Below are 20,129 nucleotides of genomic sequence, written 5' to 3'. Positions count from 1 at the left end.
ACGACGGAGCTCCCTCCGTCGTGCGCATGCGCAGTGGGGAACATCGACCCGCTTGCGAGCGTGTCTGAATGACCCACTCTATCCCATAATCCTTTGGTGACTGCTACCGTATGCATTACACAGATATACCCCCATGTGGCAGCCATGCATTATACAGGTTTACCCCATGTGGCAGCCATGCATTACACAGCCATACCCCCATGTGGCAGCCATGCATTACACAGACATACCCCCATGTGGCAGCCATGCATTACACAGACATACCCCCATGTGGCAGCCATGCATTATACAGGTATACCCCCATGTGGCAGTCATGCATTACACGGATATACCCCCATGTGGTAGCCATGCATTACACAGATATACCCCCATGTGACAGCCATGCATTACACAGAAATACCCCCATGTGGCAGCCATGCTTTATACAGATATATCCCCATGTGGCAGCCATGCATTACACAGATATATCCCCATGTGACAGCCATGCATTACACAGATATACCCGCATGTGGCAGCCATGCTTTACACAGATATACCCCCATGTGGCAGCCATGCATTACACAGATATATCCCCATGTGGCAGCCATGCATTACACAGATATATCCCCATGTGACAGCCATGTATTACACAGATATACCTGCATGTGGCAGCCATGCTTTACACAGATATACCCCCATGTGGCAGCCATGCATTACACAGATATATCCCCATGTGGCAGCCATGCATTACACATATATATCCCCATGTGACAGGCATGCATTACACAGATATACCCGCATGTGGCAGCCATGCTTTACACAGATATACCCCCATGTGGCAGCCATGCATTACACAGATATACCCCCATGTGGCAGTCATGCATTACACAGATAAACCCCCATGTGGCAGCCATGCATTACACAGATATATCCCCATGTGGCAGCCATGCATTACACAGATATACCCAACGTGGAAGCCATGCATTACACAGATATACCCCCATGTGGCAGCCATGCATTACACAGATATATCCCCATGTTACAGCCATGCATTACACAGACATACCCCCATGTGGCAGCCATGCATTACACAGATATACCCCCATGTGACAGCCATGCATTACACAGATATACCCCCATGTGGCAGCCATGCTTTATACAGATATATCCCCATGTGGCAGCCATGCATTACACAGATATATCCCCATGTGACAGCCATGCATTACACAGATATACCCGCATGTGGCAGCCATGCTTTACAAAGATATACCCCCATGTGGCAGCCATGCATTACACAGATATATCCCCATGTGGCAGCCATGCATTACACAGATATATCCCCATGTGACAGCCATGCATTACACAGATATACCCGCATGTGGCAGCCATGCTTTACACAGATATACCCCAATGTGGCAGCCATGCATTACACAAATATATCCCCATGTGGCAGCCATGCATTACACATATAGATCCCCATGTGACAGCCATGCATTACACAGATATACCCCCATGTGGCAGCCATGCATTACACAGATAAACCCCCATGTGGCAGCCATGCATTACACAGATATATTCCCATGTGGCAGCCATGCATTACACAGATATATCCCCATCTGACAGCCATGCATTACACAGATAAACCCCCATGTGGCAACCATGCATTACACAGACATACCCTCATGTGGCAGCCATGCATTACACAGACATACCCCCATGTGGCAGCCATGCATTACACAGACATACCCCCATGTGGCAGCCATGCATTACACAGGCATACCCCCATGTGGCAGCAATGCATTACACAGATATACCCCCATGTGGCAGCCATGCTTTACACAGATAAACCCCCATGTGGCAGACATGCATTACACAGACATACCCAATGTGACAGCCATGCATTACACAGATATATCCCCATGTGGCAGCCATGCATTACACAGATATACCCCCATGTGGCAGCCATGCATTACACAGATATAGCCCCATGTGACAGCCATGCATTACACAGATATACCCCCATGTGGCAGCCATGCTTTACACAGATAAACCCCCATGTGGCAGCCATGCATTACACAGATATACCCCCATGTGGCAGCCATGCATTACACAGATATATCCCCATGTGACAGCCATGCATTACACAGACATACCCCCATGTGGCAGCCATGCATTACACAGATATATCCCCATGTGACAGCCATGCATTACACAGATTTACTCCCATGTGGCAGCCATGCATTACACAGATATATCCACATGTGACAGCCATACATTACACAGGTATATCCCCATGTGGCAGCCTTGCATTACACAGATATACCCCCATGTGGCAGCCATGCTTTACACAGATAAACTCCCATGTGGCAGCCATGCATTACACAGACATACCACCATGTGGCAGCCATGCATTACACAGATATACCCCCATGTGGTAGCCATGCATTACACAGATATACCACCATGTGGCAGCCATGCATTACACAGACATACTCCCATGTGGCAGCCATGCATTACACAGATAAACCCCCATGTGGCAGCCATGCGTTACACAGACATACCCCCATGTGACAGCCAAGGTTTATACAGATATATCCCCATGTGGCAGTCATGCATTACACAGATATATCCCCATGTGGCAGCCATGCATTACACAGATATATCCCCATGTGACAGCCATGCATTACACAGATAAACCCCCATGTGACAGCCATGCATTACACAGATATATCCCCATGTGGCAGCCATGCTTTACACAGATATTTCCCCATGTGACAGCCATGCATTAGACAGATAAACCCCCATGTGGCAGCCATGCTTTACACAGATAAACTCACATGTGGCAGCCATGCATTACACAGACATACCACCATGTGGCAGCCATGCATTACACAGATATACCCCCATGTGGTAGCCATGCATTACACAGATATACCCCCATGTGGCAGCCAAGTATTACACAGATATACCACCATGTGGCAGCCATGCATTACACAGATATACCCCCATGTGGCAGCTATGCATTACACAGACATACCCCCATGTGACAGCCATGCATTACACAGATATACCCCCATGTGGCAGCCATGCATTACACAGACATACCCCCATGTGGCAGCCATGCATTACACAGACATACTCCCATGTGGCAGCCATGCATTACACAGATAAACCCCCATGTGGCAGCCATGCGTTACACAGACATACCCCCATGGGGCATGCCATGCATTACACAGATAAACCCCCATGTGACAGCCATGCTTTACACAGACAAAACACCATGTGGCAGCCATGCATTACACAGACATACCCCCATGTGGCAGCCGTGCATTACACAGACATACCCCCATGTGGCAGCCATGCATTACACAGATATATCCCCATGTGGCAGCCATGCATTACACAGATATACCCCCATGTGGCAGCCATGCTTTATGCAGATATACCCCCATGTGACAGCCATGCATTACACAGATATACCCACATGTGGCAGCCATGCATTACACAGACATACCCCCATGTGGCAGCCATGCATTACACAAACATACCCCCATGTGACAGCCATGCATTACACAGATATATCCCCATGTGGCAGCCATGCATTACACAAATATATCCCCATGTGGCAGCCATGCATTACACAGATATATCCCCATGTGACAGCCATACATTACACAGATATACCCCCAAGTGACAGCCATGTATTACACAGATATATCCCCATGTGGCAGCCATACATTACACAGATATATCCCCATGTGGCAGCCATGCATTAAACAGATATACCCCCATGTGGCTGCCATGCTTTACACAGATAAACCCCCATGTGACAGCCATGGTCTATACAGATATATCCCCATGTGGCAGTCATGCATTACACAGATATATCCCCATGTGGCAGCCATGCATTACACAGATATATCCCCATGTGACAGCCATGCATTACACAGATAAAACCCCATGTGACAGCCATGCATTACACAGATATATCCGCATGTTGCAGCCATGCATTACACAGATATATCCCCATGTGACAGCCATGCATTACACAGATATACCCCCATGTGGCAGCCATGCATTACACAGATATATCCCCATGTGACAGCCTTGCATTACACAGATATACCCCCATGTGGCAGCCATGCTTTACACAGATAAACCCCCATGTGGCAGCCATGCATTACACAGACATACCCCCATGTGGCAGCCATGCATTACACAGATAGACCCCCATGTGGTAGCCATGCATTACGCAGATATACCCCCATGTGGCAGCCATGTATTACACAGATATACCACCATGTAGCAGCCATGCATTACACAGATATACCCCCATGTGGCAGCTATGCATTACACAGATATACCCCCATGTGGCAGCTATGCATTACACAGACATACCCCCATGTGGCAGCCATGCATTACACAGACATACTCCCATGTGGCAGCCATGCATTACACAGATAAACCCCCATGTGGCAGCCATGCATTACAGAGACATACCCAATGTGACAGCCATGCATTACACAGATTTATCCCCATGTGGCAGCCATGCATTACACAGATATACCCCCATGAGGCAGCCATGCATTACACAGATATACCCCCATGAGGCAGCCATGCATTAAACAGATATACCCCCATGTGGTAGCCATGCATTACACATATATACCCCATGTGGCAGCCATGCATTACACAGACATACCCCCATGTGGCAGCCATGCATTACACAGACATACTCCCATGTGGCAGCCATGCATTACACAGATAAACCCCCATGTGGCAGCCATGCGTTACACAGACATACCCCCATGTGGCAGCCATGCATTACACAGATAAACCCCCATGTGACAGCCATGCTTTACACAGACAAAACACCATGTGGCAGCCATGCATTACACAGACATACCCCCATGTGGCAGCCGTGCATTACACAGACATACTCCCATGTGGCAGCCATGCATTACACAGATATATCCCCATGTGGCAGCCATGCATTACACAGATATACCCCCATGTGACAGCCATGCATTACACAGATATACCACCATGTGGCAGCCATGCATTACACAGACATACTCCCATGTGGCAGCCATGCATTACACAGATAAACCCCCATGTGGCAGCGATGCGTTACACAGATATACCCCCATGTGACAGCCATGCATTACACAGATATACCCCCATGTGGCAGCCATGCTTTATACAGATATATCCCCATGTGGCAGCCATGCATTATACAGATATATCCCCATGTGACAGCCATGCATTACACAGATATACCCGCATGTGGCAGCCATGCTTTACACAGATATACCCCCATGTGGCAGCCATGCTTTACACAGATAAACCCCCATGTGGCAGACATGCATTACACAGACATACCCAATGTGACAGCCATGCATTACACAGATATATCCCCATGTGGCAGCCATGCATTACACAGATATACCCCCATGTGGCAGCCATGCATTACACAGATATAGCCCCATGTGACAGCCATGCATTACACAGATATACCCCCATGTGGCAGCCATGCTTTACACAGATAAACCCCCATGTGGCAGCCATGCATTACACAGATATACCCCCATGTGGCAGCCATGCATTACACAGATATATCCCCATGTGACAGCCATGCATTACACAGACATACCCCCATGTGGCAGCCATGCATTACACAGATATATCCCCATGTGACAGCCATGCATTACACAGATTTACTCCCATGTGGCAGCCATGCATTACACAGATATATCCACATGTGACAGCCATACATTACACAGGTATATCCCCATGTGGCAGCCTTGCATTACACAGATATACCCCCATGTGGCAGCCATGCTTTACACAGATAAACTCCCATGTGGCAGCCATGCATTACACAGACATACCACCATGTGGCAGCCATGCATTACACAGATATACCCCCATGTGGTAGCCATGCATTACACAGATATACCACCATGTGGCAGCCATGCATTACACAGACATACTCCCATGTGGCAGCCATGCATTACACAGATAAACCCCCATGTGGCAGCGATGCGTTACACAGACATACCCCCATGCGACAGCCAAGGTTTATACAGATATATCCCCATGTGGCAGTCATGCATTACACAGATATATCCCCATGTGGCAGCCATGCATTACACAGATATATCCCCATGTGACAGCCATGCATTACACAGATAAACCCCCATGTGACAGCCATGCATTACACAGATATATCCCCATGTGGCAGCCATGCTTTACACAGATATATCCCCATGTGACAGCCATGCATTAGACAGATAAACCCCCATGTGGCAGCCATGCTTTACACAGATGAACTCACATGTGGCAGCCATGCATTACACAGACATACCATCATGTGGCAGCCATGCATTACACAGATATACCCCCATGTGGTAGCCATGCATTACACAGATATACCCCCATGTGGTAGCCAAGTATTACACAGATATACCACCATGTGGCAGCCATGCATTACACAGATATACCCCCATGTGGCAGCTATGCATTACACAGACATACCCCCATGTGACAGCCATGCACTACACAGATATACCCCCATGTGGCAGCCATGCATTACACAGACATACCCCCATGTGGCAGCCATGCATTACACAGACATACTCCCATGTGGCAGCCATGCATTACACAGATAAACCCCCATGTGGCAGCCATGCGTTACACAGACATACCCCCATGTGGCAGCCATGCATTACACAGATAAACCCCCATGTGACAGCCATGCTTTACACAGACAAAACACCATGTGGCAGCCATGCATTACACAGACATACCCCCATGTGGCAGCCGTGCACTACACAGACATACCCCCATGTGGCAGCCATGCATTACACAGATATATCCCCATGTGGCAGCCATGCATTACACAGATATACCCCCATGTGGCAGCCATGCTTTATGCAGATATACCCCCATGTGGCAGCCATGCATTACTCAGATATACCCCCATGTGGCAGCCATGCATTACACAGACATACCCCCATGTGGCAGCCATGCATTACACAAACATACCCCCATGTGACAGCCATGCATTACACAGATATATCCCCATGTGGCAGCCATGCATTACACAAATATATCCCCATGTGGCAGCCATGCATTACACAGATATATCCCCATGTGACAGCCATACATTACACAGATATACCCCCAAGTGACAGCCATGTATTACACAGATATATCCCCATGTGGCAGCCATACATTACACAGATATATCCCCATGTGGCAGCCATGCATTAAACAGATATACCCCCATGTGGCAGCCATGCTTTACACAGATAAACCCCCATGTGACAGCCATGGTCTATACAGATATATCCCCATGTGGCAGTCATGCATTACACAGATATATCCCCATGTGGCAGCCATGCATTACACAGATATATCCCCATGTGACAGCCATACATTACACAGATAAACCCCCATGTGACAGCCATGCATTACACAGATATATCCGCATGTTGCAGCCATGCATTACACAGATATATCCCCATGTGACAGCCATGCATTACACAGATATATCCCCATGTGACAGCCTTGCATTACACAGATATACCCCCATGTGGCAGCCATGCTTTACACAGATAAACCCCCATGTGGCAGCCATGCAATACACAGACATACCCCCATGTGGCAGCCATGCATTACACAGATAGACCCCCATGTGGTAGCCATGCATTACGCAGATATACCCCCATGTAGCAGCCATGCATTACACAGATATACCCCCATGTGGCAGCTATGCATTACACAGATATACCCCCATGTGGCAGCTATGCATTACACAGACATACCCCCATGTGGCAGCCATGCATTCCACAGACATACTCCCATGTGGCAGCCATGCATTACACAGATAAACCCCCATGTGGCAGCCATGCATTACAGAGACATACCCAATGTGACAGCCATGCATTACACAGATTTATCCCCATGTGGCAGCCATGCATTACACAGATATACCCCCATGAGGCAGCCATGCATTACACAGATATACCCCCATGAGGCAGCCATGCATTAAACAGATATACCCCCATGTGGTAGCCATGCATTACACATATATACCCCATGTGGCAGCCATGCATTACACAGACATACCCCCATGTGGCAGCCATGCATTACACAGACATACTCCCATGTGGCAGCCATGCATTACACAGATAAACCCCCATGTGGCAGCCATGCGTTACACAGACATACCCCCATGTGGCAGCCATGCATTACACAGATAAACCCCCATGTGACAGCCATGCTTTACACAGACAAAACACCATGTGGCAGCCATGCATTACACAGACATACCCCCATGTGGCAGCCGTGCATTACACAGACATACTCCCATGTGGCAGCCATGCATTACACAGATATATCCCCATGTGGCAGCCATGCATTACACAGATATACCCCCATGTGGCAGCCATGCTTTATGCAGATATACCCCCATGTGGCAGCCATGCATTACACAGATATACCCCCATGTGGCAGCAATGCATTACACAGACATACCCCCATGTGGGAGCCATGCATTACACAGATATACCCCCATGTGGCAGCCATGCATTACACAAACATACCCCCATGTGACAGCCATGCATTACACAGATATATCCCCATGTGGCAGCCATGCATTACAGAAATATATCCCCATGTGGCAGCCATGCATTACACAGATATATCCTCATGTGACAGCCATGCATTACACAGATTTACTCCCATGTGGCAGCCATGCATTACACAGATATATCCACATGTGACAGCCATACATTACACAGGTATATCCCCATGTGGCAGCCTTGCATTACACAGATATACCCCCAGGTGGCAGCCATGCTTTACACAGATAAACTCCCATGTGGCAGCCATGCATTACACAGACATACCACCATGTGGCAGCCATGCATTACACAGATATACCCCCATGTGGTAGCCATGCATTACACAGATATACCAACATGTGGCAGCCATGCATTACACAGACATACTCCCATGTGGCAGCCATGCGTTACACAGACATACCCCCATGTGACAGCCAAGGTTTATACAGATATATCCCCATGTGGCAGTCATGCATTACACAGATATATCCACATGTGGCAGCCATGCATTACACAGATATATCCCCATGTGAAAGCCATGCATTACACAGATAAACCCCCATGTGACAGCCATGCATTACACAGATATATCCCCATGTGGCAGCCATGCTTTACACAGATATATCCCCATGTGACAGCCATGCATTAGACAGATAAACCCCCATGTGGCAGCCATGCTTTACACAGATAAACTCACATGTGGAAGCCATGCATTACACAGACATACCACCATGTGGCAGCCATGCATTACACAGATATACCCCCATGTGGTAGCCATGCATTACACAGATATACCCCCATGTGGCAGCCAAGTATTACACAGATATACCACCATGTGGCAGCCATGCATTACACAGATATACCCCCATGTGGCAGCTATGCATTACACAGACATACCCCCATGTGACAGCCATGCATTACACAGATATATCCCCATGTGGCAGCCATACATTACACAGATATATCCCCATGTGGCAGCCATGCATTAAACAGATATACCCCCATGTGGCAGCCATGCTTTACACAGATAAACCCCCATGTGACAGCCATGGTCTATACAGATATATCCCCATGTGGCAGTCATGCATTACACAGATATATCCCCATGTGGCAGCCATGCATTACACAGATATATCCCCATGTGACAGCCATGCATTACACAGATAAACCCCCATGTGACAGCCATGCATTACACAGATATATCCGCATGTTGCAGCCATGCATTACACAGATATATCCCCATGTGACAGCCATGCATTACACAGATATACCCCCATGTGGCAGCCATGCATTACACAGATATATCCCCATGTGACAGCCTTGCATTACACAGATATACCCCCATGTGGCAGCCATGCTTTACACAGATAAACCCCCATGTGGCAGCCATGCATTACACAGACATACCCCCATGTGGCAGCCATGCATTACACAGATAGACCCCCATGTGGTAGCCATGCATTACGCAGATATACCCCCATGTGGCAGCCATGTATTACACAGATATACCACCATGTAGCAGCCATGCATTACACAGATATACCCCCATGTGGCAGCTATGCATTACACAGATATACCCCCATGTGGCAGCTATGCATTACACAGACATACCCCCATGTGGCAGCCATGCATTACACAGACATACTCCCATGTGGCAGCCATGCATTACACAGATAAACCCCCATGTGGCAGCCATGCATTACAGAGACATACCCAATGTGACAGCCATGCATTACACAGATTTATCCCCATGTGGCAGCCATGCATTACACAGATATATCCCCATGTGACAGCCATGCATTACACAGATTTACTCCCATGTGGCAGCCATGCATTACACAGATATATCCACATGTGACAGCCATACATTACACAGGTATATCCCCATGTGGCAGCCATGCATTACACAGACATACCCCCATGTGGCAGCCATGCATTACACAGACATACTCCCATGTGGCAGCCATGCATTACACAGATAAACCCCCATGTGGCAGCCATGCGTTACACAGACATACCCCCATGTGGCAGCCATGCATTACACAGATAATCCCCCATGTGACAGCCATGCTTTACACAGACAAAACACCATGTGGCAGCCATGCATTACACAGACATACCCCCATGTGGCAGCCGTGCATTACACAGACATACTCCCATGTGGCAGCCATGCATTACACAGATATATCCCCATGTGGCAGCCATGCATTACACAGATATACCCCCATGTGGCAGCCATGCTTTATGCAGATATACCCCCATGTGGCAGCCATGCATTACACAGATATACCCCCATGTGGCAGCCATGCATTACACAGATTTACCCCCATGTGGCAGCCATGCATTACACAAACATACCCCCATGTGACAGCCATGCATTACACAAATATATCCCGATGTGGCAGCCATGCATTACAGAAATATATCCCCATGTGGCAGCCATGCATTACACAGATATATCCCCATGTGACAGCCATGCATTACACAGATTTACTCCCATGTGGCAGCCATGCATTACACAGATATATCCACATGTGACAGCCATACATTACACAGGTATATCCCCATGTGGCAGCCTTGCATTACACAGATATACCCCCATGTGGCAGCCATGCTTTACACAGATAAACTCCCATGTGGCAGCCATGCATTACACAGACATACCACCATGTGGCAGCCATGCATTACACAGATATACCCCCATGTGGTAGCCATGCATTACACAGATATACCACCATGTGGCAGCCATGCATTACACAGACATACTCCCATGTGGCAGCCATGCATTACACAGATAAACCCCCATGTGGCAGCCATGCGTTACACAGACATACCCCCATGTGACAGCCAAGGTTTATACAGATATATCCCCATGTGGCAGTCATGCATTACACAGATATATCCCCATGTGGCAGCCATGCATTACACAGATATATCCCCATGTGACAGCCATGCATTACACAGATAAACCCCCATGTGACAGCCATGCATTACACAGATATATCCCCATGTGGCAGCCATGCTTTACACAGATATATCCCCATGTGACAGCCATGCATTAGACAGATAAACCCCCATGTGGCAGCCATGCTTTACACAGATAAACTCACATGTGGCAGCCATGCATTACACAGACATACCACCATGTGGCAGCCATGCATTACACAGATATACCCCCATGTGGTAGCCATGCATTACACAGATATACCCCCATGTGGCAGCCAAGTATTACACAGATATACCACCATGTGGCAGCCATGCATTACACAGATATACCCCCATGTGGCAGCTATGCATTACACAGACATACCCCCATGTGACAGCCATGCATTACACAGATAAACCCCCATGTGACAGCCATGGTCTATACAGATATATCCCCATGTGGCAGTCATGCATTACACAGATATATCCCCATGTGGCAGCCATGCATTACACAGATATATCCCCATGTGACAGCCATGCATTACACAGATAAACCCCCATGTGACAGCCATGCATTACACAGATATATCCGCATGTTGCAGCCATGCATTACACAGATATATCCCCATGTGACAGCCATGCATTACACAGATATACCCCCATGTGGCAGCCATGCATTACACAGATATATCCCCATGTGACAGCCTTGCATTACACAGATATACCATCATGTGGCAGCCATGCTTTACACAGATAAACCCCCATGTGGCAGCCATGCATTACACAGACATACCCCCATGTGGCAACCATGCATTACACAGATAGACCCCCATGTGGTAGCCATGCATTACGCAGATATACCCCCATGTGGCAGCCATGTATTACACAGATATATCCCCATGTGGCAGCTATGTATTACACAGACATACCCCCATGTGACAGCCATGCATTACACAGATATACCCCCATGTGGCAGCCATGCATTACACAGACATACCCCCATGTGGCAGCCATGCATTACACAGACATACTCCCATGTGGCAGCCATGCATTACACAGATAAACCCCCATGTGGCAGCCATGCGTTACACAGACATACCCCCATGTGGCAGCCATGCATTACACAGATAAACCCCCATGTGACAGCCATGCTTTACACAGACAAAACACCATGTGGCAGCCATGCATTACACAGACATACCCCCATGTGGCAGCCGTGCATTACACAGACATACCCCCATGTGGCAGCCATGCATTACACAAATATATCCCCATGTGGCAGCCATGCATTACACAGATATACCCCCATGTGGCAGCCATGCTTTATGCAGATATACCCCCATGTGGCAGCCATGCATTACACAGATATACCCCCATGTGGCAGCCATGCATTACACAGACATACCCCCATGTGGCAGCCATGCATTACACAAACATACCCCCATGTGACAGCCATGCATTACACAGATATATCCCCATGTGGCAGCCATGCATTACACAAATATATCCCCATGTGGCAGCCATGCATTACACAGATATATCCCCATGTGACAGCCATACATTACACAGATATACCCCCAAGTGACAGACATGTATTACACAGATATATCCCCATGTGGCAGCCATACATTACACAGATATATCCCCATGTGGCAGCCATGCATTAAACAGATATACCCCCATGTGGCAGCCATGCTTTACACAGATAAACCCCCATCTTACAGCCATGGTCTATACAGATATATCCCCATGTGGCAGTCATGCATTACACAGATATATCCCCATGTGGCAGCCATGCATTACACAGATATATCCCCATGTGACAGCCATGCATTACACAGATAAACCCCCATGTGACAGCCATGCATTACACAGATATATCCGCATGTTGCAGCCATGCATTACACAGATATATCCCCATGTGACAGCCATGCATTACACAGATATACCCCCATGTGGCAGCCATGCATTACACAGATATATCCCCATGTGACAGCCTTGCATTACACAGATATACCCCCATGTGGCAGCCATGCTTTACACAGATAAACCCCCATGTGGCAGCCATGCATTACACAGACATACCCCCATGTGGCAGCCATGCATTACACAGATAGACCCCCATGTGGTAGCCATGCATTACGCAGATATACCCCCATGTGGCAGCCATGTATTACACAGATATACCACCATGTAGCAGCCATGCATTACACAGATATACCCACATGTGGCAGCTATGCATTACACCGATATACCCCCATGTGGCAGCTATGCATTACACAGACATACCCCCATGTGGCAGCCATGCATTACACAGACATACTCCCATGTGGCAGCCATGCATTACACAGATAAACCCCCATGTGGCAGCCATGCATTACAGAGACAAACCCAATGTGACAGCCATGCATTACACAGATTTTCCCCATGTGGCAGCCATGCATTACACAGATATACCCCCATGAGGCAGCCATGCATTACACAGATATACCCCCATGAGGCAGCCATGCATTAAACAGATATACCCCCATGTGGTAGCCATGCATTACACATATATACCCCATGTGGCAGCCATGCATTACACAGACATACCCCCATGTGGCAGCCATGCATTACACAGACATACTCCCATGTGGCAGCCATGCATTACACAGATAAACCCCCATGTGGCAGCCATGCGTTACACAGATAAACCCCCATGTGACAGCCATGCTTTACACAGACAAAACACCATGTGGCAGCCATGCATTACACAGACATACCCCCATGTGGCAGCCGTGCATTACACAGACATACTCACATGTGGCAGCCATGCATTACACAGATATATCCCCATGTGGCAGCCATGCATTACACAGATATACCCCCATGTGGCAGCCATGCTTTATGCAGATATACCCCCATGTGGCAGCCATGCTTTATGCAGATATACCCCCATGTGGCAGCCATGCATTACGCAGATATACCCCCATGTGGCAGCCATGCATTACACAGACATACCCCCATGTGGCAGCCATGCATTACACAAACATACCCCCATGTGACAGCCATGCATTACACAGATATATCCCCATGTGGCAGCCATGCATTACACAAATATATCCCCATGTGGCAGCCATGCATTACACAGATATATCCCCATGTGACAGCCATACATTACACAGATATACCCCCAAGTGACAGCCATGTATTACACAGATATATCCCCATGTGGCAGCCATACATTACACAGATATATCCCCATGTGGCAGCCATGCATTAAACAGATATACCCCCATGTGGCAGCCATGCTTTACACAGATAAACCCCCATGTGACAGCCATGGTCTATACAGATATATCCCCATGTGGCAGTCATGCATTACACAGATATATCCCCATGTGGCAGCCATGCATTACACAGATATATCCCCATGTGACAGCCATGCATTACACAGATAAACCCCCATGTGACAGCCATGCATTACACAGATATATCCGCATGTTGCAGCCATGCATTACACAGATATATCCCCATGTGACAGCCATGCATTACACAGATATACCCCCATGTGGCAGCCATGCATTACACAGATATATCCCCATGTGACAGCCTTGCATTACACAGATATACCCCCATGTGGCAGCCATGCTTTACACAGATAAACCTCCATGTGGCAGCCATGCATTACACAGACATACCCCCATGTGGCAACCATGCATTACACAGATAGACCCCCATGTGGTAGCCATGCATTACGCAGATATACCCCCATGTGGCAGCCATGTATTACACAGATATATCCCCATGTGGCAGCTATGCATTACACAGACATACCCCCATGTGACAGCCATGCATTACACAGATATACCCCCTTGTTGCAGCCATGCATTACACAGACATACCCCCATGTGGCAGCCATGCATTACACAGACATACTCCCATGTGGCAGCCATGCATTACACAGATAACCCCCCATGTGGCAGCCATGCGTTACACAGACATACCCCCATGTGGCAGCCATGCATTACACAGATAAACCCCCATGTGACAGCCATGCTTTACACAGACAAAACACCATGTGGCAGCCATGCATTACACAGACATACCCCCATGTGGCAGCCGTGCATTACACAGACATACCCCCATGTGGCAGCCATGCATTACACAGATATATCCCCATGTGGCAGCCATGCATTACACAGATATATCCCCATGTGACAGCCATGCATTACACAGACATACCCCCATGTGGCAGCCATGCATTACACAGATATATCCCCATGTGACAGCCATGCATTACACAGATTTACTCCCATGTGGCAGCCATGCATTACACAGATATATCCACATGTGACAGCCATACATTACACAGGTATATCCCCATGTGGCAGCCTTGCATTACACAGATATACCCCCATGTGGCAGCCATGCTTTACACAGATAAACTCCCATGTGGCAGCCATGCATTACACAGACATACCACCATGTGGCAGCCATGCATTACACAGATATACCCCCATGTGGTAGCCATGCATTACACAGATATACCACCATGTGGCAGCCATGCATTACACAGACATACTCCCATGTGGCAGCCATGCATTACACAGATAAACCCCCATGTGGCAGCCATGCGTTACACAGACATACCCCCATGTGACAGCCAAGGTTTATACAGATATATCCCCATGTGGCAGTCATGCATTACACAGATATATCCCCATGTGGCAGCCATGCATTACACAGATATATCCCCATGTGACAGCCATGCATTACACAGATAAACCCCCATGTGACAGCCATGCATTACACAGATATATCCCCATGTGGCAGCCATGCTTTACACAGATATATCCCCATGTGACAGCCATGCATTAGACAGATAAACCCCCATGTGGCAGCCATGCTTTACACAGATAAACTCACATGTGGCAGCCATGCATTACACAGACATACCACCATGTGGCAGCCATGCATTACACAGATATACCCCCATGTGGTAGCCATGCATTACACAGATATACCCCCATGTGGCAGCCAAGTATTACACAGATATACCACCATGTGGCAGCCATGCATTACACAGATATACCCCCATGTGGCAGCTATGCATTACACAGACATACCCCCATGTGACAGCCATGCATTACACAGATATACCCCCATGAGGCAGCCATGCATTACACAGACATACCCCCATGTGGCAGCCATGCATTACACAGACATACTCCCATGTGGCAGCCATGCATTACACAGATAAACCCCCATGTGGCAGCCATGCGTTACACAGACATACCCCCATGTGGCAGCCATGCATTACACAGATAAACCCCCATGTGACAGCCATGCTTTACACAGACAAAACACCATGTGGCAGCCATGCATTACACAGACATACCCCCATGTGGCAGCCGTGCATTACACAGACATACCCCCATGTGGCAGCCATGCATTACACAGATATATCCCCATGTGGCAGCCATGCATTACACAGATATACCCCCATGTGGCAGCCATGCTTTACGCAGATATACCCCCATGTGACAGCCATGCATTACACAGATATACCCCCATGTGGCAACCATGCATTACACAGACATACCCCCATGTGGCAGCCATGCATTACACAAACATACCCCCATGTGACAGCCATGCATTACACAGATATATCCCCATGTGGCAGCCATGCATTACACAAATATATCCCCATGTGGCACCCATGCATTACACAGATATATCCCCATGTGACAGCCATACATTACACAGATATACCCCCAAGTGACAGCCATGTATTACACAGATATATCCCCATGTGGCAGCCATACATTACACAGATATATCCCCATGTGGCAGCCATGCACTAAACAGATATACCCCCATGTGGCTGCCATGCTTTACACAGATAAACCCTCATGTGACAGCCATGGTCTATACAGATATATCCCCATGTGGCAGTCATGCATTACACAGATATATCCCCATGTGGCAGCCATGCATTACACAGATATATCCCCATGTGACAGCCATGCATTACACAGATAAACCCCCATGTGACAGCCATGCATTACACAGATATATCCGCATGTTGCAGCCATGCATTACACAGATATATCCCCATGTGACAGCCATGCATTACACAGATATACCCCCATGTGGCAGCCATGCATTACACAGATATATCCCCATGTGATAGCCTTGCATTACACAGATATACCCCCATGTGGCAGCCATGCTTTACACAGATAAACCCCCATGTGGCAGCCATGCATTACACAGACATACCCCCATGTGGCAGCCATGCATTACACAGATAGACCCCCATGTGGTAGCCATGCATTACGCAGATATACCCCCATGTGGCAGCCATGTATTACACAGATATACCACCATGTAGCAGCCATGCATTACACAGATATACCCCCATGTGGCAGCTATGCATTACACAGATATACCCCCATGTGGCAGCTATGCATTACACAGACATACCCCCATGTGGCAGCCATGCATTACACAGACATACTCCCATGTGGCAGCCATGCATTACACAGATAAACCCCCATGTGGCAGCCATGCATTACAGAGACATACCCAATGTGACAGCCATGCATTACACAGATTTATCCCCATGTGGCAGCCATGCATTACACAGATATACCCCCATGAGGCAGCCATGCATTACACAGATATACCCCCATGAGGCAGCCATGCATTAAACAGATATACCCCCATGTGGTAGCCATGCATTACACATATATACCCCATGTGGCAGCCATGCATTACACAGACATACCCCCATGTGGCAGCCATGCATTACACAGACATACTCCCATGTGGCAGCCATGCATTACACAGATAAACCCCCATGTGGCAGCCATGCGTTACACAGACATACCCCCTTGTGGCAGCCATGCATTACACAGATAAACCCCCATGTAACAGCCATGCTTTACACAGACAAAACACCATGTGGCAGCCATGCATTACACAGACATACCCCCATGTGGCAGCCGTGCATTACACAGACATACTCCCATGTGGCAGCCATGCATTACACAGATATATCCCCATGTGGCAGCCATGCATTACACAGATATACCCCCATGTGGCAGCCATGCCTTATGCAGATATACCCCCATGTGGCAGCCATGCATTACACAGATATACCCCCATGTGGCAGCCATGCATTACACAGACATACCCCCATGTGGCAGCCATGCATTACACAGATATACCCCCATGTGGCAGCCATGCATTACACAAACATACCCCCATGTGACAGCCATGCATTACACAGATATATCCCCATGTGGCAGCCATGCATTACAGAAATATATCCCCATGTGGCAGCCATGCATTACACCGATATATCCCCATGTGACAGCCATACATTACACAGATATACCCCCAAGTGACAGCCATGTATTACACAGATATATCCCCATGGGGCAGCCATACATTACACAGATATATCCCCATGTGGCAGCCATGCATTAAACAGATATACCCCCATGTGGCAGCCATGCTTTACACAGATAAACCCCCATGTGACAGCCATGGTTTATACAGATATATCCCCATGTAGCAGTCATGCATTACACAGATATATCCCCATGTGGCAGCCATGCATTACACAGATATATCCCCATGTGACAGCCATGCATTACACAGATAAACCCCCATGTGACAGCCATGCATTACACAGATATATCCCCATGTGACAGCCATGCATTACACAGATAAACCCCCATGTGACAGCCATGCATTACACAGATATATCCCCATGTGGCAGCCATGCATTACACAGATATATCCCCATGTGACAGGCATGCATTACACAGATATACCCGCATGTGGCAGCCATGCGTTACACAGATATACCCCCATGTGGCAGCCATGCATTACACAGATATATCCCCATGTGGCAGCCATGCATTACACAGATATATCCCCATGTGACAGCCATGTATTACACAGATATACCTGCATGTGGCAGCCATGCTTTACACAGATATACCCCCATGTGGCAGCCATGCATTACACAGATATATCCCCATGTGGCAGCCATGCATTACACATATATATCCCCATGTGACAGGCATGCATTACACAGATATACCCGCATGTGGCAGCCATGCTTTACACAGATATACCCCCATGTGGCAGCCATGCATTACACAGATATACCCCCATGTGGCAGCCATGCATTACACAGATAAACCCCCATGTGGCAGCCATGCATTACACAGATATATCCCCATGTGGCAGCCATGCATTACACAGATATACCCAACGTGGAAGCCATGCATTACACAGATATACCCCCATGTGGCAGCCATGCATTACACAGATATATCCCCATGTTACAGCCATGCATTACACAGACATACCCCCATGTGGCAGCCATGCATTACACAGATATACCCCCATGTGACAGCCATGCATTACACAGATATACCCCCATGTGGCAGCCATGCTTTATACAGATATATCCCCATGTGGCAGCCATGCATTACACAGATATATCCCCATGTGACAGCCATGCATTACACAGATATACCCGCATGTGGCAGCCATGCATTACACAGATTTACTCCCATGTGGCAGCCATGCATT

At 48.0% G+C, this 20,129-nt stretch overlaps 1 protein-coding gene across 1 annotated transcript in view; it reads left to right on the top strand.

Moving 5' to 3' along the window:
* Positions 1–20,129, top strand: part of LOC148506110 (VPS10 domain-containing receptor SorCS1-like) — a 255,144-nt gene that overhangs the window by 14,596 nt on the left and 220,419 nt on the right. The gene's annotated exons all lie outside the window — the stretch shown is intronic.

The sequence above is a fragment of the Taudactylus pleione genome, unplaced genomic scaffold, assembly GCF_031769625.1.
Source record: "Taudactylus pleione unplaced genomic scaffold, aTauple2 ptg000425l, whole genome shotgun sequence".
Taxonomy (NCBI): Eukaryota; Metazoa; Chordata; class Amphibia; order Anura; family Myobatrachidae; genus Taudactylus; species Taudactylus pleione.
This window is presented reverse-complemented; position numbering and strand designations above follow the sequence as displayed.